This window comes from Herpailurus yagouaroundi, unplaced genomic scaffold (assembly GCF_014898765.1).
Source record: "Herpailurus yagouaroundi ecotype Mexico unplaced genomic scaffold, PumYag 28, whole genome shotgun sequence".
Lineage (NCBI taxonomy): Eukaryota > Metazoa > Chordata > Mammalia > Carnivora > Felidae > Herpailurus > Herpailurus yagouaroundi.
Window position 1 is genome coordinate 119,142,269 of NW_024412376.1, and position 21,668 is coordinate 119,163,936.

General features: G+C 35.5%; 1 pseudogene; it reads left to right on the plus strand.

Annotated features, from left to right (window-relative positions):
• LOC121040565 (probable ATP-dependent RNA helicase DDX43) overlaps positions 1-15,483 on the plus strand; it is a 91,394-nt pseudogene extending 75,911 nt beyond the window's left edge.
• Positions 15,484-21,668: the final 6,185 nt, after the last annotated feature.

The window sequence follows — 21,668 nt, forward strand, 5'->3', positions numbered from 1 at the left end:
TCCTTCCCTTTGTCCTCCAGCCTTCCCGCTTTCTGAGCAGAGCTGTTAACTTATGACCTCCCAGCCGCTAAGTCGCGCTTGCTGTCGGAACACAGTCCGTCAGGCCCCTCCGCTTTTTGCAAGCCAGACTCGGGGGCTCTGCTTGGCCGGCGAGCCGCCCCTCCGCCCCGGCTCCCTCCCGCCAGTCCGTGGAGCGCGCACCGCCTCGCCGCCCTTCCTACCCTCTTCCGTGGGCCTCTCGTCTGGGCTTGGCTCCGGCGACTCTGTTCTGCTAATCCTCTGTGGTTTTCTGGGGTATTTAGGCAGGTGTAGGTGGAATCTAAGTGATCAGCAGGACGTGCGGTGAGCCCAGGGTCCTCCTACGCCACCATCTTCCCTCTCCCCAGTTGACCTATAAGTGATTTTCAAAGAATATAATAAGACAGACAAACTATGATCTGAGCCTAGCCTTGTTTTTGATCTAGCTTACAATTTTACCTTTAGTGGCTACAAAACAATACGGATTTATACTATCTGTGTTATGGACTTTTTTTCAAGATATTGAAATGAAAATGAAAAAAATGAAACGGAAAAAAAACTTAACATTTTATACCCCCGCCTCTGGCAACCACCAATCTGTTCTCCGTTTCAGTGAGTTGGATATATTTTTTAATATTCCACATATAAATGAGGTTATATTTGTTCTTTGACTTATTTCAATTAGAATAGTAACCTGAAAATTGATCTGTGTTGTCACGATGGCAGGATTTTCTTCCTTTATATGGCTGAATAGTATTATATGTGTGTGTGTATACATATATACAATCTTATAAATAAATATACATGTGTATATATGAAAATAATCACATTCATATACATATACATATATCACATCTTCTTTATCCATCCATCCATCCATCCATCCATCAATACATCAGTAGACACTTTGGTTGTTTCCATGTCTTCACTATTGTAAACAGTGCTGCAATGAACACATTGTGGGAGGGCAGATATCTTTTTGAGTTAGTGTTTTTATTTTTATTTTCTTTGGATAAATAATCAGGAGTAGGATTGCTGGGTCATATGGTACTTTTTTTTTAAGTTTATTTATTTATTTTGAGAGGGACAGAGACAGCACAAGTGGAAGAGGGGCAGAGAGTGACAGAGAGAGAGAGAGGGAGAGAGAGAATCCCAAGTAGGCTCCACACTGTCAGGGCAGAGCCCAATGGGGGACTCAAACTCATGAAACATGAGACCATGACCTGGGCCAAAACCAAGAGTCGGATGCTTAACCAACTGAGCCACCCAGACATTCCTGGGTCATATGGTAGTTCTATTTTTAGTTATTTGAGGAACCTCCAAACTATTTTCCACAATGGCTATACCCACTTACATACCTACTCACAGTGCACAAGGGTTTCCTTTTCTCCATATCCTTGCCAAAACTTGTTATGTCTTATATTTTTGTTAATGGCCATTCTAGGGGGTATCTTATTCTGGTTTATATTTGCATTTCCCTAATGATTAGTAATGTTGAGCAACTTTCATGTAACTGTTGGCAATTTATATGTCTTCTTTAGAAAAATGTCTAGTCAGATGAAAAAAATATATAATTTTCAAGTTTATTTTTTTGTGTATAAAATTCATAATTGTCACATGCATTTTTTAAGCAAGTATTTACTGAATGGCTATTGTATGTCAGTGCTTTTCAAGGGCTAAGGATAGAGTAGTGGATAAAACAAAAATCCCTTCCACCAAAGAACTTATGTTCTAGTTCAGAAAAGTATCAGCCCGGACATAAAATGTGAACTGTAATCTACTTTTTCAGAAGTGTACATTTTTTATGAATAATTTTAGTGTTCCAAGCCCCAATTATTGGCTATTATAGTTAATAAAAGAATGCTGATATTTAACTAAGATTATTAAGAATCATGCCTTCAGTGAGCAGAGTCCAATGAGTTAATAGCTTTATATTGTTCCTAGTCAAATGAACTTTTTATGTAATTTCATTCTTCTTTGAGAAGAGCTATAATTAAAACTCCGATTGCAAACCCTCCAAATAATGTTGATTCTGGAGTGGGTGGAAATTCTTCCTGAAATATATTCTCTAAAGTAAGATGGAAAATTATTTTGATAATTCTGTTGAATTAAGTCAAAAGAGGAGGGCAGGCATTTAATATTTTTAATAAGGACAGTCACTATACCTCCAAGCATCATTATTTGAATTTGCAGTCAGCAAAACTATTACATATTAATTTAGTATAACTTTACAATTTTGGCTATTGCTCTCATTAGGGTGTAACTGCTCATAAATGAGAATTGTGAATTAAATGCATAATGATGGTGGCAGTGGTGGTGGTGAGACTATATTTACTTCATATACTCTTTTAAGAGTATTCATCCAGATCAAAATAGCAGGAGGATAAGAGGCTTATCCAAAGGTACAGACACATAGAAATATTCCCTACTTTGAAAAAAAATCACTAAATCACAAGTGGGGTAATAATTTGATCTCCAAATTAAGTAGATTACAAAGGTTAATTACAAAGCTTAGCTCATGTTATTGCTAACTTATTTTATTTTAAAAAATAACATGCTTTGTTTGAATGAAGCAATATATTAAATACAACCCCTATCACCTCAAATTGCTAAAAACCCACAAACACTAGAGTGTGGGTGAGTTTGTTTGGACTGCTGCCTAAGCACAACGTTTTTTCTTTGAATGCTAAGCTTATTCATAATGAAAAATCAGTTTTCTGACAACAGGCACATGCATTTTACTTTATTTTATGTTGTATATCAAATAGCATATCCATTAATAAACTCAAATATATTTATATTTAATGAATATTTCCTCTAGTCCTCTAAGTTTTCTTTGGCATCTCTTTCCAAACTTACTGTACTTAAATTGATATCACTGCAAATGACTGTGTATTTATCTGCTTGGGCAGCCATAATAAAAATCACAGGTTGAGTAGACTAAGACAAGAGAAATTTATTTTCTGGGGCATCTGGGTGGCTCAATCGGTTGAAAATCTGACTCTTAGTTTCGGCTCAGGTCATGATCTCAAGGTTTGTGAGATGGAGCCCCACATTGGGCTCATGCTAGCCAGGAGGAGCTGCTTGGAAGTCTATTGCTCTCCTTCTCTCTGTGCCCTCCACCCACTTGTGCACACTCACATACTCTCTTTCTCTCTCTCTCAAATAAATAAAATGAACGTAAGGAAAAAAAAAAAAAGAAATTTATTTTCTCATTGTTTTAGAGGTCAGAAGTCCCAGATCAAGGGGTTGGCAGATCATTTTCTAGACAGACCTCTCTTTCTGGCTTATAGATGGCTGCCTTCTTGTTGTGTCTTCACATGACCCTTCCTCTGTGTGCATTTGGAGAGAGGGAGAGGAAGAGAGTTCTGGTGTCTATTCCTCTCCTTATAAGAATACCAGTCCTATGAGATTAGTGCCACACCCTTATGACTTCTTTTAACCTTACCTACCTCCATAAAGACCCAATCACATTGGGAGGTAGGGGCTTCAATATATGAATTTAGAGGGTGGGGTGGTACAAGCAGTCGATAATTCTTTATATTTTTCATTTTAAAAAGTTTTAAATTTTAAAACAGTTTAAAGTTTAAGAAAAATTGTGAAGATAGTATAGAGTATACCTACATGCCTCTTACTGAGTTTCTTCTACTATTAACATCTTAAGGTATATTAGTTACAATTAATGAATTAATGTTTATACATTAATTAAGTCCATACTTTACCCATATATCTTTACTACCTACGTTGTTTTCATTCTTCCTCTCTCTCTCCCTTTCCTCCCTGCCTGCCTTTCTTCCTTCCTTCCTCCCTTCCTCCCTCCCTCCCTCCCTCCCTCCCTCCCTCCCTCCCTCCCTTCCTCCCTTCCTCCCAGGTTGCTAAGTTCTTGTCCCAGGGGTAGCAAAGAATTGGAGACACAAGACCAGTATGGGGAAATGGTGTATTGAGTAGAAAAGTGTCGTACCCTTTCAAGACAGAAAGTGAGCCAATGCTGGAGCAAGAGTGACAGTGGCTCCAAGAAGCTCTAGCTGCTTCCTTTTAAGCCTGCTTTCTGCATGTGTAAATTTGGCTCTGATTGACAGTTTTGACTGACAGCTGGTGCTTGTGTAACATTTTGGCTTCTGCGCATGTGCCTACCTATGATGCAGTCTGTTACAGTTGTATTTATTTATGTATTGTATATTTATGAGTTTCTAGTGGGCTTTTGCTTTGACCTTAAGGGCAAGTTGCACCTTTTGTGTGCATGCTCAGCTCTTAGAAGGCCCCTTGTGGCTTTTGAGCCAGCTCTGTGGCTAGGCCTTTCCTGTTCTTTTAGACGTTAGAGGTGACTCTGAGGATGTGATGAGAATCTGCTTTATCCCTCCTCCCTCATGCCTAACTGCCCAACACTGCCTTTCTTCTTTTTTGATCCCAGTGTTTCATTCAGAATATCCTATTACTTTTAGTAATCATTTTGCATAAGGCTCCTCTTGGCTATGACAGTCTCAGATGTTCCTTGTTTTTGTTGACCCTTATACTTTCGAGAAGTACAGTACTAATTTGGTATTTTGTAGAATCAGTTGAAATTTTCTTATGCTTATCTCATGATCAGACTGGGGTTATGCATTTGTGGGTAGAAGCCCACAGAGATAAAATGCTACTGTCATCACATCACAAGGTGTGTGTAGTATCAATGTGGCATCATTGGTGATAACCTTGATCACTTAGCTGTGTAGTGCTTGTCAGGTTTCTCCACCGCACAGGTACTTTCACCTCCATTTCATACTGTGTTTTCTAGGAGGAAGAAGCTATTCACTGCCTCCACAGTTAAGGAGTGGGGAGTTACACTCCATGTCTTAGAGAGCAAAGTAACTGCATAAATTATTTAGAATTCTTCTACATTTATTTATTTAGTCATCTATATCAGTATATACTCATGGACAATTATTTTATACTTTTGATTATAATCTAATACTACTTAATTTTGTCATACAAATTGTTATAGTTTTGACCATTGGGAGCTCTTTCATTTACTTGGCTTTTGTGTCTCTTTGACATACTCCCATTATTCTTTTTTATTTTCTTTTTTAATTTAGTAATTTCTTATTCCCTGGCACTACAAGATGTTTTAGGCTGTATTTATATATTTCTTGACCCAGCCCTAAAACCATCCATCTTCCAAGAAGACTTTGTACCTTTTATTGCAGAATGGTATTAGAAACCAAGATCTGGGTGCTAGCTGTGCTTATTGCTACTGGAGTGCTGCTGATTCCAGGCCCTCTCGGCTGAGAGAACAAGGAAATGTATTCACACATGTAATAATACACATCTATAAATATCTATTGATACATGTTAGTAAATAAACTGAAGTTCATATCAGTATCTCCAACTCTAATCAATTACCACGTGGAGCTTTCTAGTCTTCTCCCCTTGCTTGTTTGTAATCTTTCACTCCAGTAGTCAGTGGGAAACCTCACTGTCACCATATTCTATGCATCTAGTGAATTATTACATACCACTATACATGTATAGAGGTATCAGAATTGTTAACCCATACCTCTGTAGAAAACAACTCTATCAACTATAATTCAGTGCTATGTACAGTTCCTTTTACCTTTATTTTACATATTTTACTGATTTTCAAAATTTGGTCAGCAACTTTTCTTACCATCCCTTTCTGTGAAGGTGTTTCATACATTTATAATATAGTGAATTTGGTTTGTCATATACTAATTTCCATCATGGGGTCCTACAGTCTCCTGAACAACTTTTTAAAAGTTTATATACATTTAGGTTTACTCTTTGTGCTATAATATTTTATGGGTTTTGACAAATTCATAGTGTTACATACCCATCATTATGGTACCAGACAGAATAGCTTTATTCTCCTAAAAAATAAGTTTCCCCAGCTTTTTAAATCGATTTAAACAAATGCCATCCACTGATATATTTACCATCTTTTTAGTTAAGGCCATTTACAGAATTCATATAATTGGAATCATCCAATATTTAAGGTTTTCAGACGGGCTTCTTCCATTTAGCAATATGTGTTTACAATTCATCTGTGTCTTTTAGTGGCTTGAAAAATCCTTTCTTTGTTTATTGCTGAATTATTGTATGATTGTATCATCTTCATTTCTGATATTGGAACTTATCTTACTCTCTTCTCACTGTTTTGCTTGGCCGGGCAAGAGGTTTATCAATTTGTTTATCAGATAATTAGTTTTTAGTTTTGTTGGTTTGCTCTATTTTTTGTTTTCAATTCCATCGATTTTTCTCTGCTGACATTTTTCTTTTTTCAACCTCCTTTAAGCTAATTGCTCTGTGTTATCTAGTTTTATAAGATGAAATCTTAGGTCACAGATTTTAGATCTTTCTTGTTTTCTAATACATGCATTTAATGCTATATATTTTCTTCCAAGCACAGCTTTCACTGCATTCCACAAATTTTGATAGGTTGTATTTTCATCATCATTTAGCTCACACTATTCTGAATTTCCCTACAGACTGCTTTTTTGATCCATGCTTTCTTTGATTTCCAAATATTTGGACAATTTCCTGAGAACATATCTGGTGTGATTTCTATTCTTTCAAATTTTAGTATTAATGAATTAATTATTCAATTTTAATTTTTAATTTTATGTTTGGTTGTTTATTGTCCAGAAGGTGCTCTATCTTGGTGAATGTAAATCACGAAATTTAAATCTGAATAAATCACGAAATTTAAAACTGAAGTAAGTACGTATATAGCATGCAGTTTTATGTTAACCTGGCCAGGAGTTGGGCTGTGTTCAATATTTACTGTAGGTGTAGGTGTCAGAGGCTTTGTATTTCTTGTTTTTGTCTTTGCTCTTGACTTTGGAATTATTTGGAAAAGGGCTTATCTGGTAGTTGGATAAGTGGTAATCCTGTGTTATTTTAATATAACCCCATTGGTGTTGTGGTATGGTGTTGGGGAAGGAAAGTGTCCTATAATTTTCTGATTAAACCTCATTTATTTAGTGGGTTTGTGTCTCTAGGTTCACGTGAACTTCACGAGTGTTTCTCCAGTATACATTATCCGCCACCCCCACCCCCACACTCCTACTCCTTTGGTGAGATAGGGGAGCTTACAGGTAATGGAGAGGATGAGTTCTCATTCCGCACCCAAGATAAGGTCCTCATACATTTCCCCTGTAGAGTAGGTATTCGTTAAGGAAAATGCTCTGAGTATGTTTCCTAATTAGTCTTTCCTTCTCTTGCCAGAGCCAGTAGGGGATCTTTCTTGACACTTCACTGTGAGATCCTAGAACTGAATCTGCAGATAAAACCTAAGAAATGTTGAAGAGCTCCCTAAGACTTCAGTGTCCAGGCTGTCTCTCTCACATGCTAGTCTCATGTTCAGCCTCCAGCAGTTCATTGAATAGCCATTTACGTGTTCCTACCAATCTGTGGCTCCAGCATCTTCTGTTCTAGCTAAGCAGATCTCAGTTGTGACTCTGTATTTTCCTAGCCAGCTTTTGGGGTGACAAGTTGCCCTGAGACCTCAGTTCTCTGATAGGATAAAAAAGTCATTGACTTTGAGTTTATTCAGATTTTTATTATAAGAAATGACAGTCTTTTTACATGTCAGAAATTTCAATCTTTTTACATGTCAGAACTAAAATCTGCAGTCTCATACTTTTCTTTAAAAATTTATGTAGCCAGATGCTTAACCAGACTCTCAATATAAACATCTGTAGCTTAGACAATTGAACAAAATGCTAATAATTTTATTTATATACTCAGAGAAAATAGCCATCTTTGATTGCTTCAGCCAATTAAATCATATGTGATCAGTATAGGTGGCAATTTCTGAGTACGAGTTAGAAGATAAATGTTTGTTCTTGAAACTATGAGCATTTGTGTGGCTTAATAGTTATCATAAACATCCAAGTTAAAATTTCAAAATATCCACTGGGTGCCTCTGTGGCTCAGTTGGTTAAGCATCTGAATCTTGGTTTTGGCTCAGGTCATGGTCTCATGATTCATGAGATCGAGCCCCGCATCAGGCTCTATGATGACAGCATGGAGGCTGCTTGGGATTCTCTTTCTCCTCTCTCTGTGTCCCTCCCCTTCTTATTTGTGTGCACATGTGCTCTTTCTCTCTCAAAATAAATAAATATGCTTTAAAACATTTCAAAACATCCAGATTAAAGCACTGGTAGGCAGAATCCTAAATTAGCCCCCAAGATTCCACCAAGCTGGTATACGTACCTTGCATCACATCTCTTCCTTTAAGAGGGACTTGTGCTATGATAAGATATCACTCCTGTGATTATGTTACATTATATAGCAGAGGGATTTAAAGATGTAATTAAGGTTCCTAATCAGTGATTTTGAGTTAATCAAATGAGAGATTATCCTGGTTCAGCTTAATTTAATCATATGAGCCATTAAAAGGGGTCAGAAAGATTAGAAGCAGAAGAGGTTTCTTCTGCTGACCTTGAAGAGGGGAAATCCATACTGTGAACTGCTTATTGAGATGGCTGCATGCAAGAAATTGAAGGTGGTCTGTAAGACAGAGTGGTTATCCAGAAGAAAATAGAGATTCAAGTTCTATAATTACAATTAACTGAAATCTGACAACAACCAGTAAGATTAGAAGAGAATGCATATCCTTAAAGGAAAACATAAGGATAGCTGACATCTTGATTTCAACCAGTGAGACCCTGAGCAGAGGTCCCAGCTAGCCGACCCCTGACTTTTGAACCATGGGTAATTAATTCATGTTATTTTGTACCTCTGTTTGTGGTAATCTGTTACATAGCAATAAGAACCAAATACAAAAACTGAAAGAAGGACAATATCAAAATATTTTGGTATTTTTTAACAGCCCTAGTGGAAACATACTCAGAATTTAGAATTAATAGAATTAAGTCCCATTCATTCATTAATGAAATTAAGTTTCATTTTCATACTATAGTTATAACTTACACAAAAATAAAAAAAAATGTGTCGACTTGATTTATCCATTAATAATATTCTTAAGTATTATGTCAGTCCGTTTGGGCTGCTAGAACAGAATACCACAGACTAGGTGGCTTTTAAACAACTGAAATTTATTTCTCACAGTTCTGGAGTCTGGAAGTCCAAGCATGCTAGGTGCCAGCATGATCACTTTCATGTGAAGACCGTCATCTGGGTCTCAGATTACCATTTCTTGCCATGAGCTCACATGGTGGAGGGGGCAAGGGGTTATCTGGGACCTCTTTGATTAGATCACTAATCCCATCTTTAAGATCTCCACCCTTCTGATCTAATCACTTCCCAAAGCCCTATATCCTGAATACTATTACCTCAGGATTAGGTTTTCAACCTATGAATTTTGGGAGAATACAGTGAGTCAGTCTTTAGCGGGTGTGTTAACACCTTCAGCCAAGTGTGGTTTTGGTGTGGTACTCCAGCCAAACAACATGCAAGCATCCATGAAACTCAGAAATATTTATTGGTTTTGACACCAGATGGTGGTAGAGAGGTAGCGATTGCTTATAAGAGCTGGTATGCTTCTGAATGTTAATTTTCCTAATTCTGATTTTAGGAAAAGGAAATATGACTGTGCTATATGTACCCAATGACCATATAAAATGCTGATTAATATGTTGAGGGAAGATCAAATTGATAAAGAAGAAAAATTCTAAATTTTTGATAAGTAAAATGGCAAAGAACATCAGAGACAGTAGTGAGAATAAAAGCTGAACACTACAAGATTAATGAGATGGAAATATCATATATGCAAAATTAATAGGTAGCTTCCATATCTTGGCTATTGTAAATCATACTACAGTAAAGATAGGGGTGCATATATCTTTTTGGATTAGTGCTTTTGTTTTCTTTTGGTACACAATAGTACCCAATACTGGCATTAGTGGATCATATGGTATTTCTACTTTTAATTTTTTGAGGAACCTTTATACCATTTACCACAGTGACTGCACCAATTTACATTACCACCAACAGTACATTAGGATTCCATTTTCTCCACATTCTTGCCAACACTTGTTATTTCTTGCCCTTTTGATTCTAGCTATTCTGATAAGTATAAGGTGATAATTATTGTTCTGATATGCATTTCCATGGTAATTCATTATGTTGAACATCTTTTCATATGTTTGTTGGTCATTTGTCTGTCTTCTTTGGAAAAATATCTATTCAGGTTCTTTGCCCAATTTTAATAGAATTTTTTATGGGTGTGTGTGTGTGTGTGTTGAATAGTCTTTCTATATTTGGATAATAGCCTCTTATCAGATTTATCATTTGCAAATGTCTTCTCCCATTCAGTAGGGTGCCTTATCATTCTGCTGATGGTTTCCTTTGCTGTGCAAAATGTGTGTGTGTGTGTGTGTGTGTGTGTGTGTGTGTGTGGTCCCAATAGTTTATTTTTGCTCCAGCCTATGACAAAGAGATTACTGCCTATATTTCTTATAGGAGTTTTGTAGTTTCAGGCTGCACATTTAGGTATTTAATCCATTTTGAATTTATTTTTGTGTATGGTGTAAGACAGTAGTCCAGTTTCATTCTTTGGCATGTTGCTGTCCAATGTTCCCAACACTATTTGTTGGAGAGATGATCTTTTCCCCATTGCCTTTTTTGTTATAGACTGACCACATAAGTGTGGGTTTATTTCTGGGCTCTGTATCTTCTTCTGTTGATCTATGTGTTCATTTTTATGCCAGTGCCATACTGTTGATTACCACAGTTTTGTAGTATATCTTGAAATCTGGGATTGTGATACCTCCAGCTTTGTTATTCTTTTTCAAGTTTGCTTTGGCTATTGAGGGTCTATTGTGGTTTCATACAGATTTTAGTATTGTTCTAGCTCTGTGAAAAATGCTTTTGGTGTTTTGATAGAGCTTGCATTGAATCTGTAGATTGCTTTGAGTAGTATGGACATTTTAACAATATTGATTCTTCCAATCCATGAACATAGAATATCCTTCCATTTATTTATGTCATCATCAATTTCTTTCATGTGTGTTTTATAACTTTCAGAATATAGGTCTTTCACTTCATTGGTTAAGCTTATTCCTAAGTATTTTATTATTTCTGGTGCAAATGTAAATTAGGTTGTTTTCTTAATTTCTTTCTGCAACTTTGTTATGAATGTATATAAATGCAATGGATTTCTGTATATTAATTTTGTATCTTCTGACTTTATTAAATGTATTTATCAGTTCTAATAGTTTTTTGGTGGAGTCTTTAGGATTTTCTATATTGTGACAGTTTACCATCTTCCTTATCAATTTGGATGCTTTTTAGTTCTTTTTCTTGTCTAATTGCTGCAGCAGAACTTCCAGTACTATGTTGAATAAAAGCAGTGAGTGGACATCCTTGTCTTATTCTTTATCTTAAAGGAAACAGTTTTTTACCACCGAGTATGATGTTAGCTATGGAATTTTATATACAGCCTTTATCATGTTTATTATGTTCCCTCTAAACCCACTTTACTGAGAGTTTTTTTTATCATGCATGGATGTATTTTGTCAAATGATTTTTGTACATCTATTGAGATGATTATATGGTTTTTATCCTTCCCTTGTTAATGTGATGCATCACATTGATTCATTTGTGAACACTGCCACACTTGTATCCCTGGAATAAATCCTCTTTGATTGTGGTGAATGATTATTTTAAATGTATTGCCAGATCCATTTGCTAATATTTGGTTGAGAATTTTTATATCTATGTTTATGAGAGATATTGGCCTGTAATTTTTTTGGTAGGATCTTTATCTGATTTTGATATCAGGGTGATGCCAGCATCATAGAATGAATTTGGAAACTTTTCTTCTATTTTTGAATAGTTTCAGGAGAATAAGTATCAACTTTTTAAATACCTGGTAGAATTCACCTGTGAAACCATCTGGTCCTGGACTTTTGTTTGTTGGGAGTTTTTAAATTACTGATTCAATTTCATCATTATTAATTGATCAGTTCAATTTTTCTATTCCTGATTCAGTTTTGGAATATTATGTGTTTCTAGGAGTTTAACAAGTTCTTCTAGGTTGTTCAATTTGTTGACATATAATTTTTTATAATATTCTCTTAAAATTCTTTATATTCTGTGGTGTCAGCTGTTCATTCTCCTCCTTCATTTCTGATTTTGAGTCCTGTCTTTTTTTTTTTTTTTGATGGGTTTGCCTGAAGGCTTTTAAATTTCATTTATCTTCTCAAAGAACTAGCTCCTTGTTTCATTGTTCTTTTGTATTATTGTTTTAGTCTCTATTTCCTTTATTTCTGCTGTAATCTTTATTCTTCCCTGGTACTAGTTTTGGGCTTTGTTCTTTTTTTCTAGCTCTTTTACATATAAGTTTAAGTTGCTAATTTGAGATTTTTCTTGTTTCCTGAGGAGGTAGGTTTGCATTGTTATAAATTTCCCTTTTAGATATGATTTTGCTCTGTCCCAAAGATTTTTGAGCATTGTGTTTCATTTTCATTTTTATCCATTCATTTTTTTTATTTCCCCTTTGATTACTCAGATGACCCATTCATTGTTTAGAAGCATATTGTTTAGCCTCCATGTATTTGTTTTCTTTTCAGCTTTTCTCTTATAATTGATTTCTAGTTTTATACCATTGTGGTCAGAAAAGATGCTTGTATGTTTTCAGTCTTCTTAAGTTTATTAAGACTTGTTTTATGGCCCAACATGTGACCTATTCTGGAGAATGTTCTATATGTACTTGAAAAGAATATGTATTCTGCTGTTCTGGGATGGAGTGTTACATATATACCTGATAGGCTCAGCTGGTCTAATGTGTTGTTCAAAGCCACTATTTCCATGTTGATTTTCTACTTGGATTATCTATCCATTAATGTCAGTGGGGCTTTAAAGTCCCCTACTAGTATTGTATTATTGTCAATTTCTCCATCTATGCCTGCTAATGTTTGCTTTACGTATTTTGGTGCTTCTATGTTGGGTGCATAGATATTTACTATTGTTGTGTCCTCCTGTTGGTTTTATCTCTTTATCTTTATGTAGTGCCCTTTTGTCTGTTGATACAGTCTTTGTTTTTAAATTTATTTTGTCAGGTATTAACTATTGCTATCCCAGCTTTTTCACTTCCATTTGCATAGTGTATGTTTTTTCCAGCTCTTTGCTTTCAGTCTATGTGTCTATAGGCCTAAGGTGAGTTTCCTATAGGCAACATATAGGTGGTATTTTTTATTGATTTAGTTACCTCACATTTTTTATTAGGAGCATTTAGTCTATTTACATTTAAAGTAATATGGATAGGTATGTACTTACTGTCTTTTTGTTAATTGTTTTCTGCTTGTTTTTGTAGTTCTTTCCTCTTCCTTTCTTCTCTTGCTCTCTTTCCTTGTGGTTTGATGGCTTTTTTAGTAATATGCGTGAATTCCTGTTTTGGTTTTATTTTTGTGTGTATCTATTATGTTTTGGTTTGTGGTTACTATCAGGTTTATACATAACATCTTATGTGTATAGGAGTTTATATTAAGTTGATGTTTAAGTTTGAATGCATTCTAAAGACACTAAATTTTCAGTTTCTCTTCCATGTTTTTTGTTTATAGTGTCATTTTTTACATCTTTTTATTTCGTGTATCTTTTGACTGAATTTTTTGATATAATTGATTTTATTACTTTTGTATTTTAACCTACACACTGGCCTTTATAAGTGATAATCTACTACCTTCACTATATGTTTGGCTTTACTTGTGAATTTTTTCCTTTCATAATTTATTCTAGTTATGGCTTTTTCTTTCTGCTCAAAGAATTCCCTTGCTTGTGTCATTTTCTTAAATTGTATTTTAATTTTTTTCTAATTGCATCCCCCACATTGTTATCATTTTCTTTATGGTTCTTAACTTTTGTAGCGTAGGACTCTCCAAATGCCCAAAAAGGCACCCCTTAGAATTGCTACCTCCATTTGTCATAGTATCTTCCAGCTTTTCCACTCAAAGTCAAATTCCTTGATTATGACTTCTATGTCGCAAATTGCTTCTCCACCAAATTCTCAATAAAGTGTAACCTATATTCTTCCTTACTGCCTTCCTGCTTAAAATGGTCAATACACTCATTTGGCTCTTTTCTCTTCCTGTAACTGAGATGACTCATTTTCTGTCCCTTTTTAACTCTCTATCTCTGGAAACTACAGTGTCATGGCCTTATTTAGATTTTGGTGGAATTATTTGGGTTTCACTTGTGTTAGCCTCTTTTTCTACTGGCTTATCTCTTCTTACATGATTAATCCTATGAGTAACTGCATATTCATGATATCTGGTAAGAAAAAAAAAACTTTTTTGCTTATGTTATTTTTGTTTTACTGTTTTATCTATTCTCTTTGATAACTTCTCGTCTAGTGGTTACAGTTTAATATTGATAGATATAGTATTTTCTATAATAACATGTTGAGTTTTGTAGTGTGATTTCTTTTGCTATATATTAATGCTATGTTCCTATTTAACTTCATCAATAAATAACATTTTGTGGACATGATAAAAGTCATGAACCCAATATTGACTATGAATGAAAAAATAGAAATCCTCATGCAAATGACAACAGCAAAAGAAAAAAATCTGACTCTTCTCTTCATCTGAAATAATTTAGCTCCATTAAAAAAATACTCTTTCCAATTTCTTAATAGAGAAAATCCAATAAACAAAAATAATGATTCTCTTACACACCTTTTAAAGTAATGGAGGAGGGATGGGGCAGGTATAGACAGAGGGGTGAGGAACAGACTCATACTCCAGGTACCTCTGGCATGGGGAAAATGAATCCCATAACATTTGGTTTTGAAAACCAGAGGGGCCTCATTTTGAGGGTTCTTATAATCAGGGACTTAACACCTGGAACACTAAAAATCAGAAGACTTCTCTCTCTTTTTCTCTCATTTTCAAAAGAAACAGCAGACTTGGCTCTGGGAGAACCTGGAGGGCATGGAAAATTTAGTTCCCACCCTTAAAGAGAAAGCACAACCAAGAGCCCCAGAGAGATGTAGTATAGAAGTAGCAGTTTGAAAAACTCCTAGGGCACACTGGGGAGGAGATTTCTTAACCAATCACAGAGCATATGCCACAGCCTAGATACACACACATGTGTGGGAACCAGGTCGGTACCAACACTATACACCTCTCTTGCTTACAGCATTCTCTGTTCTTGAGAGCTTCTGTGGATCTGCCCTTTCCATGTGGTCAGCCATGGCAGAAGGTTAACGAGGTGGCTGCAGGTCTCTTCCTGCAGCAGGCCCTTGTGGACATTACTGTTACTGCACTCAACACCTGCTGCAACTCTCCTGCACTACCCACCCCCCACCCCCAGCCCCCGCTCCAGAGCTGTAGCAGGAGTTCTCTAAAGAAGCTCCAGATCCCTTCCCACAGCAGATCTGCCAAACTTTGGCAACACTGCAAGGCCACCCCCGTGTTCTTCAGTGGATATAATATTCCAATATGCCCTTGGCTAGAGCCCATGCAAAGTGGTTCCACAAGCCTGGCAATGTGCAAGCAGTTTTGACAGTGGCCAGCTCCAATCCAAAGTGACACCTGTCCTTGGAGAAGATAAACACACACACCAGTCTAACTTTGGCCCAGGGAGCTGGGAGCAGACATCTGGTCAGACTGCAGACCCTGCCCACCATTAAAAGCTTACCATGATGCGTAGAGAGAGCTCTTTGAAACTTGGTTTTGCCAAATCACTGGCAAACACTTGGTCTGACTCAACTCAAGCCCATGGTGGCCCCAGACTGCCTCACTAACACAGGGATCCAACCCTGCCCACAACAGGCAAAGAGAGCAATTGCAGACAACTGGACTGTAGGCAAAAGTGGCTCAGCCACAATAGTAGGGCACTTCCAACACATAGAAGAAATATCCCTGAAGTGCCAGATTCCACTGAACAGGAAATATTTTAATGCAGGGCACTATGCGTCCTTTTATTCTGAAGGCTACTACTTTCAAAAACAGGAGACAAAGCTGACTTTCCTAACACATAGAAACAGACATAAGGAATTAGACAAAACAAGACTGAGCAATAAGTTCCAAATGAATGAGCAGGACAAAAATCACAGGAATAAAGCTAAATGAAACAGAAGTAAGTAATATGCCTGGTAGAGAATTTAAAGTAATGGTCATACAAATACTCAATTGACTTGAGAAAAGAGTGAAGGAACACAGTGAGGCTTAGAAAACATTAAAAAAGAACTAAATAAGTGAAATTAAAAATACACTAGATGGAATAAACAGTAGACTAGAGGAAGCAGAATAATAGATTAGTTATTGGAGGACAGAGTAATGGAAAGCAGAAAGCCAATAATGAGAGAAAATGAAAATAGATTAAAAGAATTCAGTGACACCATCAAGCATAATAACATTTACATTATAGGGATGCCAGAAGGAGAAGAAAAACAAAAGGGGGCAGAAATTTTGAAGAAATAATAGCTGGAAACTTCCCAAATCTAGGGAAGGAAACAGAAATATAGATTTCCAAACATAAAATCAACAAGGAAACAGTGGCTTTGATACATTGGACCAGATATGTCTAACAGATATTTTTCAGAACATTAGCCTAAAACAGTGGAATACACATTCATTTCAAGTGCACATGGAACATTCTCCAGAGTAGATCACATGTTAGGCCACAAAACAAGTTGTAACAAATTCAGAAAGATTGAAGACAAATCATGCATCTTGTCAGACCACAACAATATAAAAATAGAAGTCAATGCCCCCGCCCCCCCCCCCCAAAAAAAAAAGAATCTGGAAAGAGCACAAATGCATGGAGGTCAAATAACATGCTACTAAGCAACGAATGAGTCAGTCAAGAAATTAAAGAGCAAACCTAAAATTATGTGAAGACAATGAAAATTAAAAACCCAATGGTCCCAAATCTTTGGGATGTAGCAAAAGGTGTTTTAGAGGGAAGTTTATAGCAATACAAGCCTAACAAGAAGCAAAAAAACCCCAAAATACCAAAACTGAAAAACAAAACAAAACCCTCAAAAAAATCCAACTTTGCAGCTAAAGAAGGTAGAAAAAGAAGAATAAACAAGTATCAAAACCAATGGTAGGAGAAAATACTAAATATTAGAGAAAAAGTTAATGAAATAGAAACTAAAAACAAAAACCCAATAGAACAGATCAATGAAACCAGGACCTGGTTCATTGAAAAGACCAACTAAATTGATGAGCCTTTAGCCAGGCTCATTAAAAAAAAGACTCAAATCAGAAATTAAAGGCGAGAAATAACAACAAACAACACAGAAACACAAATGACTTTAAGAGCATATTATGAAAAATTTTATGCCAACATATTGAAATTGCTAAATTTCTGGAAACATAACCTCCTAAAACTGAATCAGGAAGTAGATTTTTGGAACAGACTGATTAGCAGCAATGAAATTCAATCAGTAACCAAAAAAAAAAAAAAAATCCCAAGAAACAATAGTCCAGGGCCAGACAGTTTCACAGGTGGATTCTACTGAATATTTAAAGATTTAATACTGATACTCCTGAAACTCCTATTTAAAAAAAAAAAAATAGAAGAGGAAGGAAAGCTTCCAAATTCATTCCATGAGGCAAAGATTAACCTGGTACCAAAACCAGATAAAGATGCTACAAAAAAAGTGATCTAGGCCAATATCTCTGATGAACATAAATGCAAATATCCACAACAAAATATCAGAAAAGAATCCAATAATACATTAAAAAATTTCATTTGCCACTATCAAGTGGGATTTATTCCTGGGATGCAATGGTGGGTCAATATTCACAAATCAATCAATGTGATACATCACATCAACAAGAGAAAAGATAAAAACCATGTGATCATGTCAATAGATTCAGAAAAAGCATTTGACAAAGTACAATATTTATTCATGATGAAAAGGCTCAACAAAGGAGTTTTAGAGGGACTATACCTCAATATAATAAAGACCACATATGAAAAACAGACAGCTAACATTATATTCAATGGGGAAACCTCAGTGCTTTTCCACTAAGATCAGGAACATGGCATGAGTGTCCACTCTCACCACTTTTATTCAACAAATACTAGAAGTCCTAGCCACAGAAATTAGACAAGAAAAAATAGATAAAAGGCATTCAAATTGGTAAGGAAGAAGTTAAACTTTTACTATTTGCAGACATAATACTATATATAGAATACTATATATAGAATATATATGCTATATATAGAAAATCATAAAGACTTCACCAAAAAACTACTAGAACTGATAATTCAGTGATGTCACAAAATAAGAAAATGAATCATAGAAATCTGTTGCATTGCTATACAATAATAATGAAACAGAAGAAATGGAAATTATGAAGACTATACAATTTACAATAGCATAAAAAAGAATAAAATACCTAGAACTAAACTTAACCAAGGAGGTCACACAACTATACTGTGAAAACTCTAAAACAAAAATGAAGGAAATTGAAGACAACACAAAAGGGAAGATATTTAGTGCTCATGGATTGGAAGAACAAACATTTTTTAAATGTCCTACTACCTAAAGAAGCCTACAGATTTAATGTAATCCCTATCAAATTCCAACAACATTTTTTTACAGAACTATAACAACTAATCATAAAACTTATGTGGAACTACAAAAGACCCCAAATAGCCAAAGACATCATGAAAAAGAAGAACAAAGCTGGAAGTATCAACCCCAGATTTCAAGATATGCTATAAAGCTGTTGTAATTAAAACAATACAGTACTGGCACTAAAATAGATGTATAGATCAGTGGAAAAGGATAGGAAGCCCAGAAATGAACTCACAATTATGTGGACAATTAATCTTTGACAAAGGAGGCAAGAATACATAATAGGAAAAAGGCAATCTGTTCAACAAATGGTGTTGGAATGTTACACAGCAACATGCAAAAGAATAAAACTGGACCACTATCTTAAACTATATACAAAAATGAACTCAAAATCGGTTAAAGACCTAAATGTGAGGACTGAAACCATAAAAGGCTTAGAATTACTGCACAGGCAGTAATTTCTCTGACATCAGCCATAGCAATATTTTTCTAGATGTCTCCTGAGGCAAGGGAAACAAAAGCAAAATTAAACTGTTGGGACTACATCAAAATAAAGATCTTCACAGCAAAGGAAATAATTAATAAGATTACAAGACAAACTCTTGAATTGGAGAAGATATTTGCAAATGACATAGGCAATAAAGGGTTACAACCCAATACAAAAAGAACAAATAATTCAGTTTAAACATGGGAAGAAGACATGAACAGACATTTTTCTAAAGAAGACCTACAGATGGCCAACAGACAAATGAAGATTCAGTATCACCCACAATCAGGAAAATGCAAATCAAAACCACAATGAGATACACTTTACATCTGTCAAAATGGATAAAATAAAAAACACAAGAAACAGTGGCTGTTGGTAAGAATGTGGAGAAAAATTAACTCTTGTACACTATTGGTTGACACGAAACTGCGGCCACTGTATGGAAGTTCCTCAAAAAATTAAAAATTGTATTACCATGATCCAGTAATTCCACTACTGGGTATTTATCCAAAGAAATGAAAACACTAATTAAAAAAAGTTTTGCACCCCATGTATTTATTACAGCATTATTGTTTACAATAGTCAAATCACATAAGTAGCCCAAATGCCCAATAGATGAATAAAGAAATGGTATATATACAATGGAGCATTTATTCAGCCATAAAAAAGGATGAAATCTTGGCATTTTCAATAACATGGATGAACCTAGATACTATAATGTAAGTGAAATAAGTCTGTGAGAGAAAGACAAATGCAATATGATTTCACCCACATGCAGAATTTTAAAAAAGAAAAGAAAAAAGTGACAAACCAAAAAAGCAGACTCTTAGCTATAGGGGAAAGAACCTGTGGTTACCAGAGGGGAGGTGGGTAGGGAGAAGGGTGAAATAGTTGATGGGGGGTTAAGAGTACATTTATCATGATGAACACTAAGTAATATATAGAATTGTTCTAATCACTGTATTGTATACCTGAAACTAACATAACACCATATGTTATCTATACTGGAATTAAAATTTAAAAAAGATCAGGATAGTTTTTATGTATGTAAGTAATGATTTATGTACATTTTATGTACATTTTCTTCCCTTAAAATCTGTTAAATTTCAATCTAAATTCATACTACAATATCCACTATATAAACAACTTTTGCATTTCATAGCCCTTTCTTCTTTTATATGCAAATTGACTTGTTATAGAATAATTGGATTAATTTTGCAACCAGGGAAATCAGTATTTTTTTTTTCCATTTGTTGTCAGGTAATGTAAAAAGAAAATAAGCTTAATGAGGTATCCTAGATTGGAAATCTATTTACAACCTTTGAGTTTCCATTACTACTACCATACTGGCTACCTTGATAGTGAAATCAGTCAGTGTTCAATTATCCATTTTGGAGGCAACCTCAGCATCTTAAAGAATCTACTTTTCCAAAGCTATGTCAGTAAATAACTTCTCTGAGATGGATGTGTCAGTAAATTAAAAAAGTAAAGTAAAAGTTAAATTGGCTTAATGCTTTTTCCTAGTGTCCAGTGTGCACTATAATATAAATGTAATTTTTTTTTACTTTTTATTTTTAGAGAGAGTGAAAAGAGCATGAACAGGAGAGAGGTGGAGGAAGGGCGGGAAGGAGGGACGGAGGAAGGGAAGGAGGGAGGGAGGGAGAGAGAGAGAGAGAGAGAGAGAGAGAGAGAATCTTAAGCAAACGAGCTCCACATGAGGCCTGATCCCACAACCCTGACATCATGACCTAAGCCAAAATCAATACTTGGATGCTCAACTGACTGAGCCACTCAGGTGCCCCTGAAAGTGTAATTTTAAAATTAGAATTCTGAGAAAGAATTGGAACCTAGAGACAAATTAGTTTTATGCATCATTATATTGATGCTAATATCTTCCTCACAATGACACTATGCAATAGTTTTCCTACTTTAGTAGATGAAGAAACAGAAGCAGAGAAAAATCAACATATGCAGGACACTCTTAATACCATATGGCAAGAGATTGTTCATATTGGCCTCTCTTTCTCCCATGTAGTAGAGAGACTGGCAGGGCCTGTCCTTGGAGTTCTTTATTGTGTGCAAACATTTCTACATTTACTGGGCTTGCTGAAGATGTTGAACAAAGATCCATGTGAACAACATAAGGGGCTCACTGGACAAGGCACACCAAATTCTGGTTTTATGTCCATTCTTAACTGTTTTTTTTTTTTTTTTGCCTTGTTCTAGGGGCCAGGTCTATATAGGTCTGGTGGAGGGACCAAATAATCTACATAACTGTTTAGGACTGGTTGACTGGAAACAAATGACATCATACAAATAATACCAATGATAGCCAGCATTGTGATAATTAATAATAACAACAGGTAAAATCTCACAAGGTTTTCAGAAGCTGAGTTACAAAATAATAACTGATATGTATAGGACTTAGGACTTACAAAACAGTCCCTAAATTCATGATGTGCTTTTATTAGGCAACATTATTTAGTATTTTTAAAAATTTGTCTTAATTTTAAAGACGGAGAAACAAGATTTTCAGAAGCTGGGTCACATAGCCAGAACTTGGTAGAACAATGTCTTTTAGTTCCAAACTCTTGGTAAAAAGGGTAAAAAGTCTCCTTAAGACTTACTGGCTTAAAACAGCATGGTTGCCTTGGAGGTGAGCAA